General features: G+C 43.8%; 1 protein-coding gene across 2 annotated transcripts in view; it reads right to left on the bottom strand.

The window, feature by feature from the left end:
* LOC128894508 (protein artichoke-like) overlaps window positions 1-19,792 on the bottom strand; it is a 189,513-nt gene that overhangs the window by 86,727 nt on the left and 82,994 nt on the right. The window contains exon 1 of one of the 2 annotated variants that reach the window (XM_054156289.1): window positions 17,283-17,942. The exons of the other annotated variant lie outside the window; for it this stretch is intronic. The gene's annotated coding sequence lies outside the window, so the exon portion shown is untranslated. Of the gene's footprint in view, window positions 1-17,282; window positions 17,943-19,792 lie in introns of those variants that run through there. 2 annotated transcript variants of the gene reach the window in all.

Here is a 19,792-nt window from a genome sequence, read left to right as displayed (position 1 = left end):
CGTGTACATGTTCGTCACATGTACAGAGAACCATTCGATGGGATCGATCACGAATTGGATAGTTCGAAGAAAAGCAAGTGAACCTACTTCAGGCTACTATAAATGTAATAAATAAACTGCGGGTGTTTATGAATTTATAAGTATTACAAGTGAAAAAATGGGAATGTGCATAAATGCAAAAATATATATACATGTCGAGTAACCTCCTCCTTTTCGAAGTCGGTTAAAAATATAAACTTTTGTTTTTCAAATAGAGACTTTACGTTGCATCGACTGCAAGGTCATAAGCGACGAGGATATCATATATTTTGTGGAACAACAAAATATGAACTTGGTCAAACATTCGCAGCCTAATCGTAAACTGCATCACCAGGTGCAAGAAATGCAGTAAAAACAAATCCCGACGAAACAATTTCCATCCAAGATACTCTAAAGCAGTCGGAACACCAACTTCCACAGCTGACAGACCGTGCAAGGCCGACCAGCATTCAGCATCCCCGTCGGAGTTCGGGTTTCAGTCGGCCGGAAACGAGGACATCCCTTTCAATTAATCCTGTCCCGCGTGTCAGGCGTAGACGACTCGGACTCGCGAGCACAAAACCAGCCGGAGATCCGACGAAAAACACGGCAGGCACGGTTGTCGCTAGACCAGCCGAGGCTAACCCAATCAGAAACTAATTTTACGGCCGGCGAGCCGCTTATTATTGACCGCGTCGCCTGCCTCCAGGCTTAAACGACTCTCGTTACGCCGCGAGCTGAACGACCAGGCCACGATAGCCGACAAAACATTGCTCTCGTAGGGGGCAAATGGGATTTGACGGATGCCCCGGAGAGCCACTCCGTCGCATTAGTACCGGCGGCCTGGCTTCTAGACGTGCGGGGGGAGGAGGACGTCGTAATTAGCCGGCAGGAACTTTGACGTCTCGAGACGGATCGCGTCATTGCCGGGTACCGGGCTCCCACTTTGCTCGGTTTCCAACCGAGGACTCGCGTTCCGCGACCCTGACGGGGCACAAGTGCTCTCCGGACCGCATTTTTCAACGAGTTGCTCGACGGAATTCAGGAAAACATGCTCGCTTACCCAGCCGGTGCCACGCGTGGAAACTGACTGCGAGAGCGATTACAGGTCCTCGAGAGTTTGACCCTATTGTTCCAGGGTGTCTGCGAGAGATGAATTTTTCATGTGGAGGGGCCCTGTTAGAGGCAATTGGGCAGTGTTATTGGCGCAGGCACTCGGATTGTAAGGATTAGGGAAGAGGAGGCTGTTGTGCAGTAGCTGACTTGGTGGAAGAGTGGTTTGATGGATGGGAAACGAAGGAGTCGATAAACTTTTGTCTAAAATATTTTTTAATCACACTACCGTCTCCCTGTTTAATCCTGGGGATTAATCCTACTTATAGTTACACTCAGGAATCAATGTTACCTTATCTCCATAGTTTAAACGACGATGCACCTCGTGTGTCCACAATCTAACAATGCAACGATTTTAAGGTTAGTAATATTTTACGCAGGCGCCGTTTCCTTGAAACCCTAATATCGGAACGTTACCAGGGATGTTTGAATGTGATGTGTAGCCAGTATTATAATCTAACATCGATCGTTTCCTAAATCTTATTACATTACAGTGCGATATCGGAAATTCGACGTACTGTAATTTGTCGTGCTGAATTATGCATGTAAGCGCAAGGAGAGCAATTTCAATATTTGCCTTAGATCGATATAACGCTTTCCGCTGACTTTTACGACGTTTAACCACCGTACGGCGGGGAGAAAGAATATTTGCATAACGATGATGGTGAGAGCCGCGAAGACAAATTTGTACACAGACACACGGACGTAATTTAAACATGTTTACGTTGAACAGCCAGAATATTGTCCCGAAATATTCATCTCAAAATCAATAATCAGATATTTATCGTTTCATTTGTGGAACAATTTTATAAACTAAATTTTACACGATTTAAATGATAATGTAGGATCTATACCGTTCACCTCCACGAATTTTTCTCGCACGGTTCACATTTCACGAGACGTACTGAAATAGCGGAACACGAAACACGTGTAAATCGCACGTCGCGGACGGAAACATAAGAAAACTGTCAAGGTGTCGCGCGCTAGAAGCGAAATTGAATCGTTGCAACGTCACCGATTGGATAGATCCGTCTGGCCAACAGTTCTGTCTATTACAGAATTTCCCGCACGACCGGTACAATTTCTACAGGTCGTCGCATGAATATGCAAAATGTACGTCCAAACAGCTCCGTCCGGAGACAGCAGGGGGAATTACAATTCTCGCGTAACATTTTCGTGCGTTGTACGCGACCTAGCTATCCAAAACAGGCGCATCAGCGTGATCCTTATTTTCATCGGGAACGGACTCGTGACATAATTTAGATCATTGCAAACAAAACAGTACTACATTCAGATCTGACATTCACATTCATATCCAATGTTTTGTAACGTGCATTGCTGAAAGAACATGCACCCTAAGATCACTAAAAAACCAAAAAGTCAATTTCAGAATAAAATAGTGATAACAGATTTCGATTCTTCGTTTAAAAATACATCGAAACTGTGGAAATAACTTTTCCGATAGGAAGCGTGGTTTTCGAGTAAGAAATCTTGAAAGTCAGTTGGGCGCGCGTGCTGCCCCAACCGATGCTCGGTTCGCTTTTTCTCTAAAGCGGAGCTTCGCTCGAAAGAAACTCGCTCCACGCTTTCGACTGATTTTTGCTCTTAGAATGACCTCCGCTGGGTTGCGCTGCCATTCTTGCTGCTCCTTGTATATTTACGAGTAACCCCTATCGCTGCGAACCCGTTGGAAAATCAGGTTCTCGAAGAAACTTTCTTAATTATCGACGGATGCGCCCTAGAGAAGGGGTTAGTTTCGGAGGGGCGTTTCGCCGGACAATCGACCCTCTAGTCAGTGACCGTACGGGTTACGACCGCGATTTACCCCCGCCCCCTTGGAGCCGCGAAATTAAAGAGAGGCCAAGGATCCGATGGCGGAAAAAAGGAAGTGGGCGTCGGTGAAGCCGGAGCAGGGTGGGGTTTGGAAAGAGGGGTGAAATCTCGCGGCAGTCAGCATCCGTGAGGAATAGATCGCTCTGGTGGGGGTACATTATAATGAAATCGGTTTTCGCTTAGCGCGCTTTCAAGCGGCCTTTATTAAATCTGTGATTCCGCCGTTTTCCTTTCTCTCTTTCGTTTTTTCGCCCGCCTCCATCTTCGCCCGGCATTTTTTTCCATCTTCTTTATTATTCCCGACTCCATTCTCGATAGACGACGAGGAAAGGGGCGAAGCAGGTCTTTCGATCTGTCTTTCGCCTTCGCCGCAGTCCCCGTGCACGTCTTCCTGGGGATCTTGGGGCGGATTTACAATGGGAATTCGTATTATGCTTCCCCTGCCTTTCGCCTGTTTCCCCGGCGGATTGTCGCCGGAACGACGAATGGAGTCAGCCGCGAATATACGACTTAGCCAGAGATTGTACCTGACTCACGATTTTTATGATCCTCCGGGCCGGAAATGGTCGCGAGAAGTGTAAGCACCGTCGACGAGTATTTTGCGACGCGGGGGCTGGCAGTAATAAGTTATTAAAAGGCTGAAAGTCGCCGCGAAGGAAGTGCAGCTCTTTCTTCTGCCGGCTGAAACAATCCTCTTTTCCGGGGGACAGACTAACCCTGGCTGACACTGTTAGGAATCACATATTCTCTGGGGAAATGGCTGCGACAGTCGCCCCGATTTTCCACGTTTTCATGGCCGAACTATAGTCGCGATTTTAACGATACTATCCAAGCGACACGAGTTCGTTGGGAACGCATTTCGAAAAAGGAAGATGCGATTGGGGAGAATCAGTAAAATGTCACGGTAGATTGGGACGTTTTTGTTTTTTTTTTTTTAATCTAAAGTTCTAGCGTGACACCAGGTGTTGAAAGTTATATTCCACGATCGGGGTCGCGCAGCAGGAAACAAACCAAAACAGCCGAAATGTCGGCGAAACAATGAGTTCGCTTATTGAATCCAGCGGTGATTTATGCATATCGGGGGGCCGTTTGTCGCTTTCCAATTTGCGCGCTAACGCGTCCGTGCCTGGAACGTGCAAATCATTCCCGGCGGCGTGAAAAAACGGTGCGGAAATCGCAGCCTGTAACTCCAGACGGCACTGCGGCGACGAGGGATATGAAAACGTAGGTTGATATTAAATGGCGACTTAACAAACTTTTATTAAAATCGAATGAAATCGAATCGTTTCAAAGGCGTCGCCGTCGATGTCTGAGGAATTTTGTAATCCACTCGTGTGTACGTGCGTTGAGGCGTGGAGTAACTACAACTTCAAGTTTTGAGTTAACCATGAATTATCGTTAATACTGTTTCTAACACGGTTCTTTTTTCTCCTCTTTATATTGACTTTTCCACAACTTTCATAAGTGAGTATGTTGAGTACGGTCCCTCATTCAAGTTATCTTTGATGTCTACAAACATTGCTCAAATCCCCAACCACGATATATATCATCACAGTTGTCCTTTAACCATTGAATATTTTCAACAATAATAATAAAGATCTACGAGAAAAAACGTCGGACACGCTATTCACCATAGGTCGGGATTCGAACCCGGGACCTCCGCGCGGTAGACAGACATTGTACACAATGCACCACACCACTGGTCCGGTCAATGCTTTAACAATATCGCAATATCACTTTAACTTCTTCTTTATATCCAAGAAAGTGTCTTTTAACCTGAGAACGAGAAATACGTAGTGTATTCTTCTCCATGATGGTCTAAAGTAAACGAACAAATGTATAGTTCCTTTGTAAAACTTTTTGTATGTATTTCTGCAACCACTAGTAACTGTTTACTGTATTAATCTTTCCCTTTGGGATACAAAATGGAGGAGCTTTTCGAAATAAATTACAAGGATTTCCATGAAGTTGAAGTATATGCCCCGACAATGACTCCGAGATATCAAATATTAGCGTCGACTGCTAGCCAATTAGCCATCGTAAGCCACTCTGTCGTACTTTCATTCGCTGCGTTTCCCTTTGCGCGTGGACATTAATGCAGCACGGAAACTGCATAGAATGCAGTCAACTGCAGACACGTTGCGACCCCGTCCGTGTGGATGCACACCATTATACGGACGGTCGCGTGCTCGTCCAACCCAGCAGTATCTCCGGCGCTCGTGATTTAATGGAAAGCGAAGCAGTCTCGACGTTTACCTTTGTCGTTATCGTCACACCCTCCGTCTCTCGGTGTCTTCGTTGAACAATCTTCCTTTGTCGTTTCTGTATCCGTGTCGCTTTACCGATCTCGTGTTTGACTCTGCTTCTTCGAGCCCTTAACCCGAAATTCTCCCTGGGAAACTACAACAGACTACGACTTTGGTAGATTAGTTTCGAATATAGACGGCCGGGGTTTGCGGGACTCTTCAGATTGCCCTAAATATTTGACACCGTGGGATCCCAGAGGTGTACCTTCCAGCAGGTGCACGGCGCCTCGGTAGCAGGGCTACTACGGTATGTTTGCTGAGAAGACGATTGTAGCGGGTGTTGCGAAACGACCCCACTTCGATGCTGTTTCGGTCTACTACAAGACCAACTAGGTCGATCCTGTTCGCCGTTCGAACGCGAAGCACCTGGAAATCGGTGTTCTAGGGTTTGCTGTAGGTGGTGGTCGATGCTCACTGGTGGTATGCTCGATGCAATCTCTCTGTCTACCGTTTCAGCTGGCGGCAGGCGAGAGTGAAAGAAGGTTTGAAATATTTTATGTACGTTCTGCCTAGGCTATTCCGCGAGGAACATTGGCCCATTGCGTACGAATAGAGCATTGAAGAACATTAGGCCAGTGTTCCTTTTCATGGATTGAAATTCGTGCCACAACGCTGGCAATTATCCTTCAAATAGAGATAGAAAGGAATTTATTTATATTCGTTAAATTCATAAATCGGGGATGCAGTTTGGAATAGAGCTAAATTTATCACTGTTTGCTGTTTTTTCTTATTATTTTAGGTTCAAAACTTCATTGTGGTTCTGAATTTTTAAAGAAGAAATTATCGATCGATGCTTTTCTTGGAAATAGAGTCATCGTCTTCGGGAACGGTCCATGCTTCGGCTCACTGCACCGAGTTCGTTGTTAATCGGGTTTAATGAACGCGTTAACGAAGGAGAGTGCACACCCTGCTGCGCAATGTGCACAATGTAGGATACCATCTAGCATTCCAGGAAGCACGTAATCACTTTAATCTTTCTGGTGCATTAAATATTCCGAATTACCCCGTATTTCTCATTTCAACGCGATGTTAACGCGAAAGTTCGAGCCAACGAGAGACTACATTCTTCAATGTCTCGGACGAGAATCGTTTAAACATTATAATATACACGGTGAACAATGAAGAATCCTCTTGCCAGATTCAAGGGGGACGTTAATCTCATGCCACCTTAAACGCTCGTCGAATTTACTGCATTCTTCGCGAAAGTCTCCGAATGCTTTAAAGTACGATCTTTGATATGCATTATTTAATTTAAGCTCGTTACATTGTTAACTAACACTGTATATTCATAGCAGAGATAAATTTGTGTGATTTACATAAATGAAAAGTGCCACATATTAACGTAGTCTCGATGGTCCTTCGCGTAATGCGCTCACTTTCCACTCGATTGAGTCAGAGTTCGAATCCCAAACGAAGCGTTTCATTTTTTTTCCAATATCATGATTGCAATTACATCGTAAACGACTGAAAGTGTCATCTGGCGTACAATATAAATCAACAATGAATCGATGGCGATAAATAATGTGTTGTTGACAAGGCTATAAAAAAGTTCGAAAATCAGACCAACAGAGGACAGGAGACTAGAACAACAAGGACGTTAAACTGCGAATGCATCCCCAATATAAAAAACAATATAAAACAAATTGACAGAATGTATTCCGACATTTCCCGATTCAGGAAGGAACAAAAAGTATAAAAAGCAACTGTGAAAAACACAGAGAGAATGTTCAATGTAACCTCATAACAACAATGTTGAATAGATAAAAACATTTCCCGACAAACAAACGTCACAAATTGCTCTGCGTTATTTGTATTCGCTATCCATTCGAATAAAAACATCGTTCATCTCTATCTGTTGAAGAACGAATCACACTCTGACGTCTAAAAATATACGTTTATCCCCTCAACCTAATGGTAAAGCTATAACTATCAACCGTAATTAAATGCCGTCCAACCGCAGAAACAATGCGATATAAAGAGCGCGAACGGATTCCGTTCGACGTTTAGAGCGAGTCCCTACTGGAACGATCGAGTTTTACGACGGTCGTCGTAAAATGTTCATCGTCGTGATTTTCCGTCGTGGAAGGTGATTTTTCACGGTTCCGCGGAGGGAACGTTGACGTTCCTTCGATTAATAACCGCACGGAGCGCGAACGATTTTTATCGGGAGCCACTTTCGCCGAGGCATCGCCCACTGCCGTATACCTCTCCGCAGCGTTTCGGTGTCAGTTCGGTTTCCCATGCACGTAACGAATACGTGACGCGGCGGAACGCTCGGAATTGTTAGCAACCAGAGGCTGTAACGCGAAGCTGTTACATCGATTTTCAATAATTTCACTCCGCGCTTAAGACATCGATCGGCAACATCGCATCGTCACGCCATTAAAATATCCGTGAAACGCCCCTGTATAGATTTACACTTTTCGCCGTTGTCGATCAATTTTCATCTGTATTTTATCATCATTTTCCTGGCTGATGGTAGCGCCTGTCGTATCAACAGGACGCGTGCAGAGAAATTTGGAATAAACTATCGTTGAACAAAAGAAGCGACAGGAGTCTGCAATGGTGCCATCTGTAACTCGGAGGAGATTCGGTTCGTCAAGGGAAGACTTAGTTCGCGAAGTCAAATATTTTCGACAACTCGAGGTGTACGAAAAGTTTCGTCAAAGTCGAGTAACCGTGGATGTTCCTTGTCAGTACTAATAATGCTTCCCTGCGGTAACGCGGTGCGCGATAAAGCTGGAGTATCGAAGGGTATTAAAAGTCCCATGAAAGACGACGTCAGGAATCACGGCTCCGAACGCAGATAAACCGCTGGGAACTAACCGGAGAGGGAATTAATCAGTTAGTTAGAAGCTGGCCCGACATTAAAACCCCATCACGTCCAGCGACAAAGTTACTAGGACAGCTAGTTACCTCCCTTTAATAACTGTCCCCTTCGCATAGTCCACGTCGACGCGGTAAAAAGCTTCGCCAGGAATTTTATCGGTCGTCCACCGCCACGATTTTTCCGGGAGCCACGCGATTCCAACAATGGCCGAGTAATTCACCGATTTGGGATTCTTCGCGACAGCGTGCACCGCTGTCAGCGGTATGACAGGCGTATCGACGATATCGCCCCGATGCAGCGTTGTTGCCTGACGTCGTCCATAGATACGGATCCTTTTGAATATTTTCTTCGCCGTGATGGAAACGAAAAGGGTTTCCCCGATGTATTGACAACCGCGTGACTGTCAGCGAAAATATCGGAAACCTTCCAGAGTTCGGGCCAACGACGGGGAGCATTTGGATTTATATTCAGGTTGCGAAGTGCAACGAGAATCCATATTTGTTGCTTATTTTTACTCGTTTTACGCGACAGCGCCATCAAATCGCATTTTACTGTGGCGTGGGCTCTTTAATCGAACTCGAGAACAGATTAAGTGGCCACTCAAGGTCACCCCCATTCTTGCCGTCTGCGCAACGACGTGTTTCGATTACAAATATGTATATCAGAGATCTGAATGTTAGTTTTGTGACAAGTGCGGGCTCTATTTAGGTTTCAAAGTGTTTTATCCAACATGTGAGTTCTTTCATTGAAGTCGAGGCTAGATTAAGTGGCCACTCAAGGTCACCCCCACTCTTACCGCCCGAGCAACGACGTGTTTCGATTACAAATATGTCTGTCACAGATTTGGATGTTAGTTTTGTTGCAAGTACTGACTCTATTTAGGCTTCAAAGTGTTTTATCCAACATGTGAGTTCTTTCATTGAAGTCGAGGCCAGATTAAGTGGCCACTCAAGGTCACCCCCACTCTTGCCGTCCGCGAAACGACGTGTTGCGATTGTAAATATGTATATTATAGATCTGAACGTTAGCTTCGTGACAAGATTTATGAGTAAGCAACATAAATTTCTTTTTGCTAAGCAACAACTTTAAGAGTGTATTAATTTATACGTTGGAGCAGTTTGACGTGAAAGTTCTGCTGGCCGAACTTCGAATCAATTAAGCGTTTTGTAAGGAGCTCGTTTGGGAGAAGGCTAACGGGAGCTCTCTTAAGCGGTTAATGCCTGGCTAACCGATATTATCGTAAGACGTTAGTGGCCGTCAAGAAAACCGTGGCTTAATGACACAGTCAGCCGGCCACGTAGACGGAACAAAGAATCGTCTAATGGCGTAATTAGGAAATTCGAGACGGGGAGACCGCGGTTTTAACGTGCACCGGAGAGGCCAGAGATCGTGCTATTTACGTGCACTTCGCGCATGTTTTCGCGACCGAGCTTTTCGCCGCACTGAGAGGTCGTCGTTTTGTTGGGAACGTTGCCGGGTTACTTAAAGCCGAGCTTTTAAGCCACGGGAAGCAGAATGGAAGGACTTTCTAACGAATTTTCCGAGAAGCGATTGCACCAATTGCCCCCCGGAAAAGAAAATCCAGTCTTCGTTGAAGAACGACCTATTCTGTTTTATCATTGATCCCTTTAAGGGCTCCTTAGTGAACGAATGTTTGGTAAATGATTTTTTTGTTCTCTGATAGCAGAATGATTAGTGACCATGCTAGATGAATCAGCCTGTAGCTCGATTCACGTGGCTCTCGTTTCGTTTCAATTCAGGGTACCACTGTCGCGGCATTGAAATCGCCTGTAATCGATCAGCAATTCCCGCATAAACTGGCGGTTCAGCAGGACAATCAGCGGTCCACTGTTCCCAGTTATCTCAACGATGCCGCACGCCCACGGCAGACGTTGAAAATGGCGAAAAATAGGAAATCCACGCGAGTCGTTAAAGGGAATCGCCGGCGACGGGCCAGCCGTTCGATGAATGAAACTCGTTGCTCGTGTGTTTCACGGCATATTCGCGCCGTCCTTATCGTGCGGCGTTTTTTGGGAACGCTTCTGGCCTGGATAGATGCAAACGATGGCTTAATCCCGAATCCTCGTTACGCTCGATGCCGAGAAAAACCGCGCGAGTTAGGGCAAATGGCGTCTGAAATTTTATGACGTTTCGTTAATGAGGATTCGACGGGATACTCGTTGGAATTTTTGATACTCGGTGGACGAATATCCTTTGAAAAGTGACACTTCTCCAAGCCCGACTGGTCAATTATTTTACCTGGTTTGTTTGAAATTTCTGAAAATGTTTCTGAAACGTTTAAAAGGTGCCTGAAATCTGTCAGTGGCCAGCATCGGCTACGTTCCCTCTTTAGAAGCTTCAAGGTCGTTTCCCTTTGAGGCAGAGCCGCGAATGCCAATGACGTCCCAAGGGAGGAGTGGTTGGAAAGTTGACCAGAGGGGCAGCTGGTTTAGTAGCCTGGACGTATCTCTTGCGGTGAGACCTACGTACACTTTGACACGGACACACCTTTCTGTTGGAATTTATCTTTCAGGAAATTCGCGACTCTGTCAGCCTACGGACGCTTGATGGTTAGGCTAATCAGCCTTACCTTTCGATGAGCCCTCACGTGTCATAGTATCAAACTGCGAATAATTAAGCTGGCAGTGTTGAAACGGACAATTACGTTTGGTCGTCTTCTAAATGCACTGATGTCCCCACGCATGTATACTAAACGAATTTAAGTTGATAATAAGATACTAAGTTGATAGTAAGATCAAAGAGCCGATATAATGATTAAGATTTCCGTTGGTCAATTGAATCTGTTCGAATTAAGGGCACACGCCGCCATCCACGTTCACCTAACTCGTCTAAAAGAAATCGAAGACAATTCTCTGAACACCGCAACGAGGCTCTCCATACTAATCGATTCCGCCGGAGCCGAGCACGCGCTTTTTCGTTCGATTTCACATCCCGTAGAGCATTCTCGATTTAGTTCGAAACCGGGAAACTGGAAAGAGGCTGCCTTTCCAAGGGAACATTATCATCGAAATCGAGCACAGACGGGCGCGAGAAACACGGTCGCTCTCTTCGCGAAATTATCATTTAAATTGGCGATCGATGCAACCCATAGGATTATTTGTATTCGTTCTTTCTCCCTTCCCACGTCTTTCGTCTCTGTTTCGTTTTCCGCCCACGACGCGTGCCAGCTGACCGTGTACTTATCCGTCGTCTTATCGGACAAAAGCCGAGAGCGTAATTTACCGTACCCTGGTTCTCTCGATACATTCGCCGATTTCTATTCTCATTTTCGTTGGGGTTGTTTTTACTTAATAGGTGCAGTCAGTGGACTGATCATGATCACTGATTCAATCACTACAATTTTTATTTTACATTTTACAATTAGATGACGACAGTCAAAACCTGATGAATGACTTTTTAGAAAACAACTATACAGTGGGTGTAGAATGTATTCGTATATCGATCAATTTCCCAAAAAACTTTTATGTGAAATTGTAGTTTATTAACTCATTTTTTTTTTTTTTTTTTTTGTAATCAATGATATTCTACATATTCTCAGAAATCTCTAGAATATAGTTGAAACAACAATTACTAGTTTATATAATTTTCGAAATTAACAAAAAAATACGAAAAATCGGTAGAAATATAGAAGCAATAAGTATTCGCACGGTTCTTACGACGAACAGTTTACAGTAGAATTTGTAACATAAGCACATCAGTTTATTGCTTCGTGGGAATTAGAAAACACTAAATTTTCAGTAAAAAAGACTTAAAAAATGCTCTAATAAAGGAATGAAAGAAGATCCCGCACCGAATAACATCGACATTTCTGATAGTTAATTTAATGCCTAGAAGAGTTGCAATAATTATAAAATCAAAAGGAAATCCCACGAAGTATTAATTATTTATAAATTAAGGTAAATTTCGTTTCTGTTTTTAAATCAAGTTTAAAAATTTAACACTTGTACGAATACTTATTGCTTCTGTATTTCTATCGATTTATTGTTTTTTTTCTTGTTGATTTCTCACTTATACAAAATAACTAATCTTTTCGTACTGTATCTATTCTAGAGATTTTCGAGAAATATGTAGAATGTCATTGATTGTAAAAAATAAGTTAATAAGTTACAATTTGACATAGTTTTTTTGAAAATTGATCGGTGTACGAATACTTTCTATACCCACTGTATAGCCTTCTTGAAGCGTTGACATCACTGTAAACATAAAGGATCTTTCAAAAGCTCGATTCATCATCAAAAGTGTATCTCCCCTTCGTCAAGGTCACCAGGCACAAGCCTATGCCAAAGTACAATTTATCGTCGGAATCGTCGCTGGAATCGTTCCTCTGTTGCGGTCGCCGATAATGCCCTCGCATCTGGCATGATCACGTTCCTATCGACCCCAGCTATTGCTTTCTCGCGGTCGCGTTTAGAGTTCTCATTGTCGTCCGTTACCAGGTCAATGATTTCTCGTTAATCGGTAGCAGGAACGTCTGCACGCGTTCCTTTCACAGCTTCGGGGACGCAATCAACATCACTGACCCGTCACAGTGACAGCTCTCTTTTCCGACTCTAGGGTTTCCCCTGGCCGTCAAAGGACCGGGTTTTCCAATTAACCGTGAAAGGATGGATCCCATTGCCGGTGGCCAAGGTGTACACGCGACAAAGCCACTGTTTCGCGCTTGTATGCCCATGATACGCGGAAGGTCTGAGCTTCGGTGGCTCCGTTGGGATCCGTAGCATTTGATCTGGTTACATAATCTCGTTGCTAAATTCCTTTCTACCCCCTCGGTCGACCCGGGGCAATTCCTGCTCCGAAACTGGCATTGACCAGTTGCGTTCGATATACGGATGATAAATTCATAGGGCCAGGATCTTCTTATTAAACAATTGGTAAATCGACATTATTGGTGAGAGGTTTCTTTTGTGGGCTTGACCAATGTCTGATTGTAGAGGGAATTGCGCTTCATTTTTGGTTCTGTAATGACGTCCTACTAATAGGAGGGACCTGAAAGCCGTTTTGCTTCGGAATTCTCGTTATTTCGTTGAACATTTGAAGCGTTCCTCGACGTGTACTGTCTGTGGTACCCTGGGAAAATAATTCAAAGTTCCCACCGTTGTGTACCATCAAGTACAAGTACCCTTTATAGTGAATATATTAATAATGTAAATATCATCCACCAATTTCTATAAGTAACTATCATTTTCTTTAAATAAAATTTTATATTATACATGATAGAATTAATTATACTCTGTTAAATTTGGCGTGTAACTTTGGAGACGCCAAGTATTAATGGGCGCACTATAATTCATTCGATGAAGCTAGTGTATCGTCAAGCTAATAATACATTGCTCGTTGAATGAATAAGCATTGCGTCGTTCTAGAGCAATTAATTCAGTTATATATTTAAACATTGCGAATTATTGTTGGACGGCGATAATTATTGCAGCGTACAATTAGTCAGTCATTATCGTCATTCATTTTTAATTACTCTAATTGGCCATTAGTAATTATTTACTGAGAAACGGGGACGATTTGGTTTCATGCACAAGCCCTCGTAACCGATTTGTGTCTGTTAAATAATTTTGCTAGAAAATGAGATAAAATTTTACTTAAATTAACTGTGATATTTACTGTGGTACAGGCAATATATCGAGAGGAATGCATTAAAAAGTATGACACGTCGATAATTCGAAGTAATAATTGAGCGATAATGAGCAAGATTGACTTACTTTTACAGATCAGAATTGTTGAGTAACGAATCCTATGAAAGACTTAAAAATCGACTGTGATTATTTATTCAAGGACTATTTGGACTAGATTTGTTCCATAATCTCTCGACATAACTGTGCTACACATTTAATGTACATTGTACATTATAGAGGTATTCATTAAGGAAACCAAGATTAATAGGACCACTTTCTTTCTGTCTTATGTAAATATTTATACAGTTGAAATGTTCTAATTGCAAAAGAAAATTCTTGAGAACATATAATTTAGTAATTAATATTTTTTATTAAGAATTCTCTAATCGATGCTAGACTGATGGAAATAAATTCGTTACGAAGACAAACTGTCTCGAATTTTAACTAGAAACTCAACGTCAGTTTGGTGCTCGACGCCGAAGGCTTAATAATTAATTACATCCAGAAACATTCTTCCATCGCAGCTGCGAGCCAGCGATTCGTGGTCGCCGCGACGAGATCAATAACGCGGCCAGTTCTCCGTGGATCATCTGAAACTCGAACCTTTAAAGAAACTTCGCGAGGGTACTTCAGGGTTTCGTTCTAGCTGGAATTTTTTTCATCTAAATTTATCAGGGAATCCCAATAATTCAGAATCGGGAAATTCGACGAAAACAAATGAATAATGCTGTCATTCCGGCAATTTTAAGTTAACAAAGAAATGAGAACGGTGATGATATTTTCAGATATGATATTTCAGAGAGTTTAATAGTTTTTAAAACTTGAAAGACGAGTTTCACGTATTCGTATTTGAAAAAGAATATATGAATATCCCGTTTGAGAGAATTACGCGACGAATGTTATTAATTTTATATGTCGACATTTTGATTGGAAGGAGCATAATGGTTCTCGAATTAATAATAATATATGAAATGCGATACTTATATTTATATAGTTATATATGTAGTATAGATAAATCAGATGAATTTAAATAAAGGGCACATTTTTACATTTTCTCTGAAGAGGAAGCAAGAACCTTAAATAAAGGTCGAAAAGTCACAATAAATACAATTATCACGATTACTGACAATTCGAACATCCATCAATCAGCCTATTTTAATTCAATAAACTTCGTGAATAAAAAACATTACTTCCAGATACACTAGCATTCGACTGAAAGCAAACACGTAAAAACCACCCAACTAGACAGCAACAAACATCCCTTTATGACGAGAAATATTTTTTTTAAAAGCACTCAACACGGTTCGGCACGGTCCATTAAAGGAGGACCACTCCGTTTTTGAAGAAATTTGCATTCATTCCTTAAAAAACATTTCTAAACAACTCAGCATTTTTTTTTCAAGTCCGTAGAATTAACGATAGCACTTTTCACGTAATTCCTAGATACTCTAATTTAATTGCTGCAATTAAAACCAGCGTAATCCACCTCACGACAATAAAACTTCGAATAGGGTTATTCTCTATAAAGATAGAGATATGTTAATAAAAAGTAGCATGAAGTAGCAAACAATTAGATTAAAAATTTTCTTCCCCTCAGAAAAAATCCTCGAAGTCTCAACAATTCTCTTTGTTCGTCCCTAAAGCCGATGTATTAATCAAATCTCGATCGAGCTAGCTCTCGGGGAGGATTAATGTATATCTCTAATTACCAGGAGGCCGACGAACAAAGCAATCGATACTCGTTTCAATTCATCGAAGCAGGAACACGCAGAAAAAAAACCGAGTCCGTTGATCTAGAATCGCGTTCTCGCGTGCGACCAGGGCTGGCCTCGGTCGCCGCGTGCCAGGCATCGAAATAATTCGACAAACGAAAGCCTTTTCGCGAGGCAGTGGACATTACAGAGCGTCTAGAGATCACAAGAAGCCATTATGCTATCGAGAAGAAGGGGGACGTGGAGGGGGAGGGGGAAGGGACGGTCGAGGCTGTCGGAGCTCGAAAAAATACGGTCAAGGAAGTGTGTCAGTGTTGAAAGTGTAATGGACTGACGAAACCGGGACTGCTCGGAATACTCTTGCCCCCTAGCTGCGTGTAATAATCCCTAATCACGCGACGTAATTACGCCCTGGTCGCGGCAGGGTGGAACGAAAAAACATGGAACCGAAAACGAGCCGCCGAAAGGCTCGATCGATCCCAAAACGTCGCTTCGACGCGTGTTCCTCGAGAATCCAGTTACATCGCGCGGAAATTTTGGCACAGAAAGCTGCGTTGACAATGGATTTCGCTTGGTTCGAACGCCAGCATTTTCAGTAAGCGCCCGATACGCTGGAATATGGAAAGGTACGGGTGGCAAGTAGTAAGTGTCAACGTTTGATCCACCATGAATTTCAGATTTCCGATATTCAGGCGGTGCAAGCAATCGTTTTGCATTCGTAATAGTTGCATAGATTTCAAGTGCGATATTTATAGGGAGAGTGCTTGAAATGTTTAGATGGCTCCACGAAAAGTAAGTAGTACGACGCGATCAGTGATCCGTTATAAATTAAAAACATTCCGATATCTGATACGACGCATTAAATCATCTTGTCGAATTCGTCCTGGGCAGATAAAGTTGAAATATGATACACACAACGTACTGGCATAACGAATTTATACCTTAAAAAAAAAAAAAAAAAAAAACGTAGTGCGAGTCAAGCCCTATGAACACGAAGAACATTCGAAACTTTGGCCGACTACTTAATATGAATTCGAATATTTAAATGGTGTGCAAACGTAGAGAGAACTTATTCCCACGAATGTTTTCCCAACAAGCAAAACTTTCGTCCCGAATAAACTCTTGCATCGACTCATACCACTGAAATTCCGCGGACAGCATACACCGTTCCAACTTGTACCGCAGAGGGTGATCCATCAAATTACAAATTATTGACAGTATTCTAACGAAAAATCTCAAACTTCCACGCCTCAAATTCCTCGCAGCTTTCTGCAAGTCTTCGAAAAAATCTCCAGCACCAGATCCCAAATGAGAAAAATCTCAAAGCGAGGCAACGTCAATGTTAAAATTATCCTACGTGCATCGCAGTCACCGCGAAAAGAGAAAAAGGAAATGGGAACCACGTAACTACGCCGGCGACAGATCCATCACGCACATTTCGCGCCTACCATCGGTCCCGAACGTGGACACAGCGGAACAGCAAAACGAAAACCGCGACGGCGTCCCCTACGAACGAATCGATGAGTTTCCTAATCAAGCCCCGGAAATGAACCAGCGAAATTCGTTGCAGGACACATTTGCCGCGGGCGATGCACGACCCGTGGACGTTTCTTAATGGAAACCCGCGAGACCAGCCGACCAGCGGCCTTCACCTTGATCCTCCGTCAGTCGGCGGACTCTAGAACGACCGTGTTCGACGGGCTGCATGATTCACGCATGATTGCCTCACACGGCACGTGTCAGGCATCAATTCCGTCTGACGGGAAGCGCGAAACAGGAAATCCGTGAGGCGGAAATAGCGTACATCCTCGGATAGAACCATTACCTCCCAGCGATCCTTGGTCCCTTCACACTCGGCGACTTATCACAAATCACCAGCCACTTTGGATCGTTGAACGCGAAACAGACAATATATTTTCTTTTTTTTTTCTTCGAGATCTCTCCCAAGGGCGATCGAGAACCGCCGAGCACAACGACGTCGATCCGCGGCTGGATTCGTGATCACGGTGCACGTGGTGCCGCGACGTGCGCCCACGCTAGACTGACGCTCGCTCGGTCGGCCGTCTGACTCGTTGCTGACTCTCCCTACTGCGTGGTTGGCCGACCGGCTGGATGGCGGGGTGGATGGCTGACTGCATGGCAAGAGCAACCCTTTCCCTCGTTGCACGACGGTCGGCGCTCCCTCTGTTCTTCCGCTGGGATGAATGTTGCAGTCACACGTCCCTTCAGCCCGCTGGAAAAAGTTTTCGGTTCGATCTGCTCGTGCCCGGTACCTACGCGGTCGTGTTCACGTTTCGTCGAGAGGATTTCCAAGGGATTTCGCGACCCCTTGATGGTTCTTGGGTGCCTCTTTCGTGGCTGCCGGCTCGCTGGCTTGTCTTTCAGAAAACGTGGCAGGATTGAAGTTTCGTGGGTCTCTGGACGGTTGGGTGACTTGTTCGACGAGGTTCGGACCTGTCGGCCACTTTCTCGTCGTCCGAACATCTTATATTTGAGTTATCTGGAAAGTCCATGTCGCTTTTTTTATAGGTGGTGCAAAATATTTATTTTATTTAGTAAATAAAATAAATACTGAGATAAATTAAGATAAATAAATATTGAGATTCGCAGAGACGATATTACTTCCTAGTCCACCTAATACAATCTCCAAGTTTTACGAAACATGGCACGTAAAAGTAAATCTTTTATTGACAAATTATTTGGGAGTAATTTTTCATAGCCAAGGTTACTTCGAGGTCACCCTACAGATCTCTAAATATGTCCGAAGTAACCTTCTAATAACCTACAGAGTTATTATTAAACGACTCCTTCACTTCCAGGCGACCACCTCGCAACCCGACATACCCACCCCTGCTGATTGAAGCTTTTTCTCTAATTCCAGAATTCTAATCTCCTCCACATTGCATCTATTCACAACCGCAAGTTAACATTCCAAACATGGACTGTTCAATATCATCAGGATCATTAAACAAGGACGCGTGTGACGCATAGAATCCTTCCTGAACATTCTCCACGCGATCGAGTCGACTTAATGACACTTTGATCTGCCGGCGGTGGGTGGAATTCAGCGTCACGGAATTTCTAGCGAAGCTGAGTGCAGCCTCTATCACTGTAAGTACGGATTGAAACTCTGCCCGCAACGAATGAACGCAGAGATTGCGCCCCATTCCGCTCGCGTATAGCGAGTAAACTATTTTTAGCGCGATCCACCGAATCGGAGTCTTACGTCGCCAAATAATCAACTGCTCCACGTGTCCTTATTGTTTAAGTCACGGTAACATTTTTTACCGTTGTTCAAAAAATCGACGAAGTTATGAAAGTACGAGGAGGACGCCATTTTCCGGCAAAAAGTCGCGATTTCATGGCTCGCCGATCGTTACTAAAGCTTTAAAGCCGTTTTCCTTGGAACTAAATTTGTCAAGTTTACAGGTTTATATAAAGTTTTGCAAATTTAATACCTCGCGGGAAATGCGTTCGCTTATCCGTGGTGGTAGAATAATGGCAGCGTGGTTATTAATTTTATTATTAGCAAAGCGAGACGGAAGCTTTTGATTTTATTTCTAATAGTCACAGAATAAGTGTAGTAAATTCACAAAAACGCCACTTATTTCAGGACCACTCAACGTAAAGTCCACTTGAGACACGACTAGTGACATTAAAATCCTAACCTTGCCTTCTAAAGAGGGAGCAATGCTAGCCAAAATACAACCAAGGAGCCCAACTCGACCCGAGTGCCCGGACTCACGACAAAAACGCATCGTCAGAGACCAACCGCCTCTCTTTCGATTACATCTCCGCAGAATTAACCGCGCTCGCAAAGGGGAAACGCTAGAGCGGAGCAGGAAGTCGTACAATAGAAACTAGCCTGTCTCGCGCACTGGCTTCGTTCAACGCGCAATTCCCCTTACTTTGAAGTCTCTCGCGGAAGGGTATTTGCCTGTCTGGCTCACGTCACTCAACCTCTTTGTTATTCCAGGACTCCTTAACGGTTTTCCGTAGTTGGATCGTCGATCGGCGTTACTTTTCGCTCGCTGTTCACCGCGCTTTAGTCGACCGGAACAACTGGGGAACAACGAATCCCATCGATTGAGTACCTCTAACTGTTGCTGCGCGATCTCTCGTTTTCGTTGTGCCACTCACGTATCCGAAGATCTACCTAAACCTACCCTAATGCTATCGAGTTGGAGGATAAGGCTGTAATTAGAGGGAATCGCGGTAAAACGTTTACTGGCCTTTTCAGGTTTCGCGAGGATTAAGGAGCGCTGGATTCGTGAAACGTTGAGCCTGTAACCGAATTTGTTCGTTGTTCGATGTTCGCAAAAGTACGTCGTGGCA

Source organism: Hylaeus anthracinus, unplaced genomic scaffold (assembly GCF_026225885.1).
Source record: "Hylaeus anthracinus isolate JK02 unplaced genomic scaffold, UHH_iyHylAnth1.0_haploid 0, whole genome shotgun sequence".
Lineage (NCBI taxonomy): Eukaryota > Metazoa > Arthropoda > Insecta > Hymenoptera > Colletidae > Hylaeus > Hylaeus anthracinus.
The sequence above is the reverse complement of the archived record's forward strand: the minus strand, read 5'-3'. Positions and strand labels throughout refer to the sequence as shown.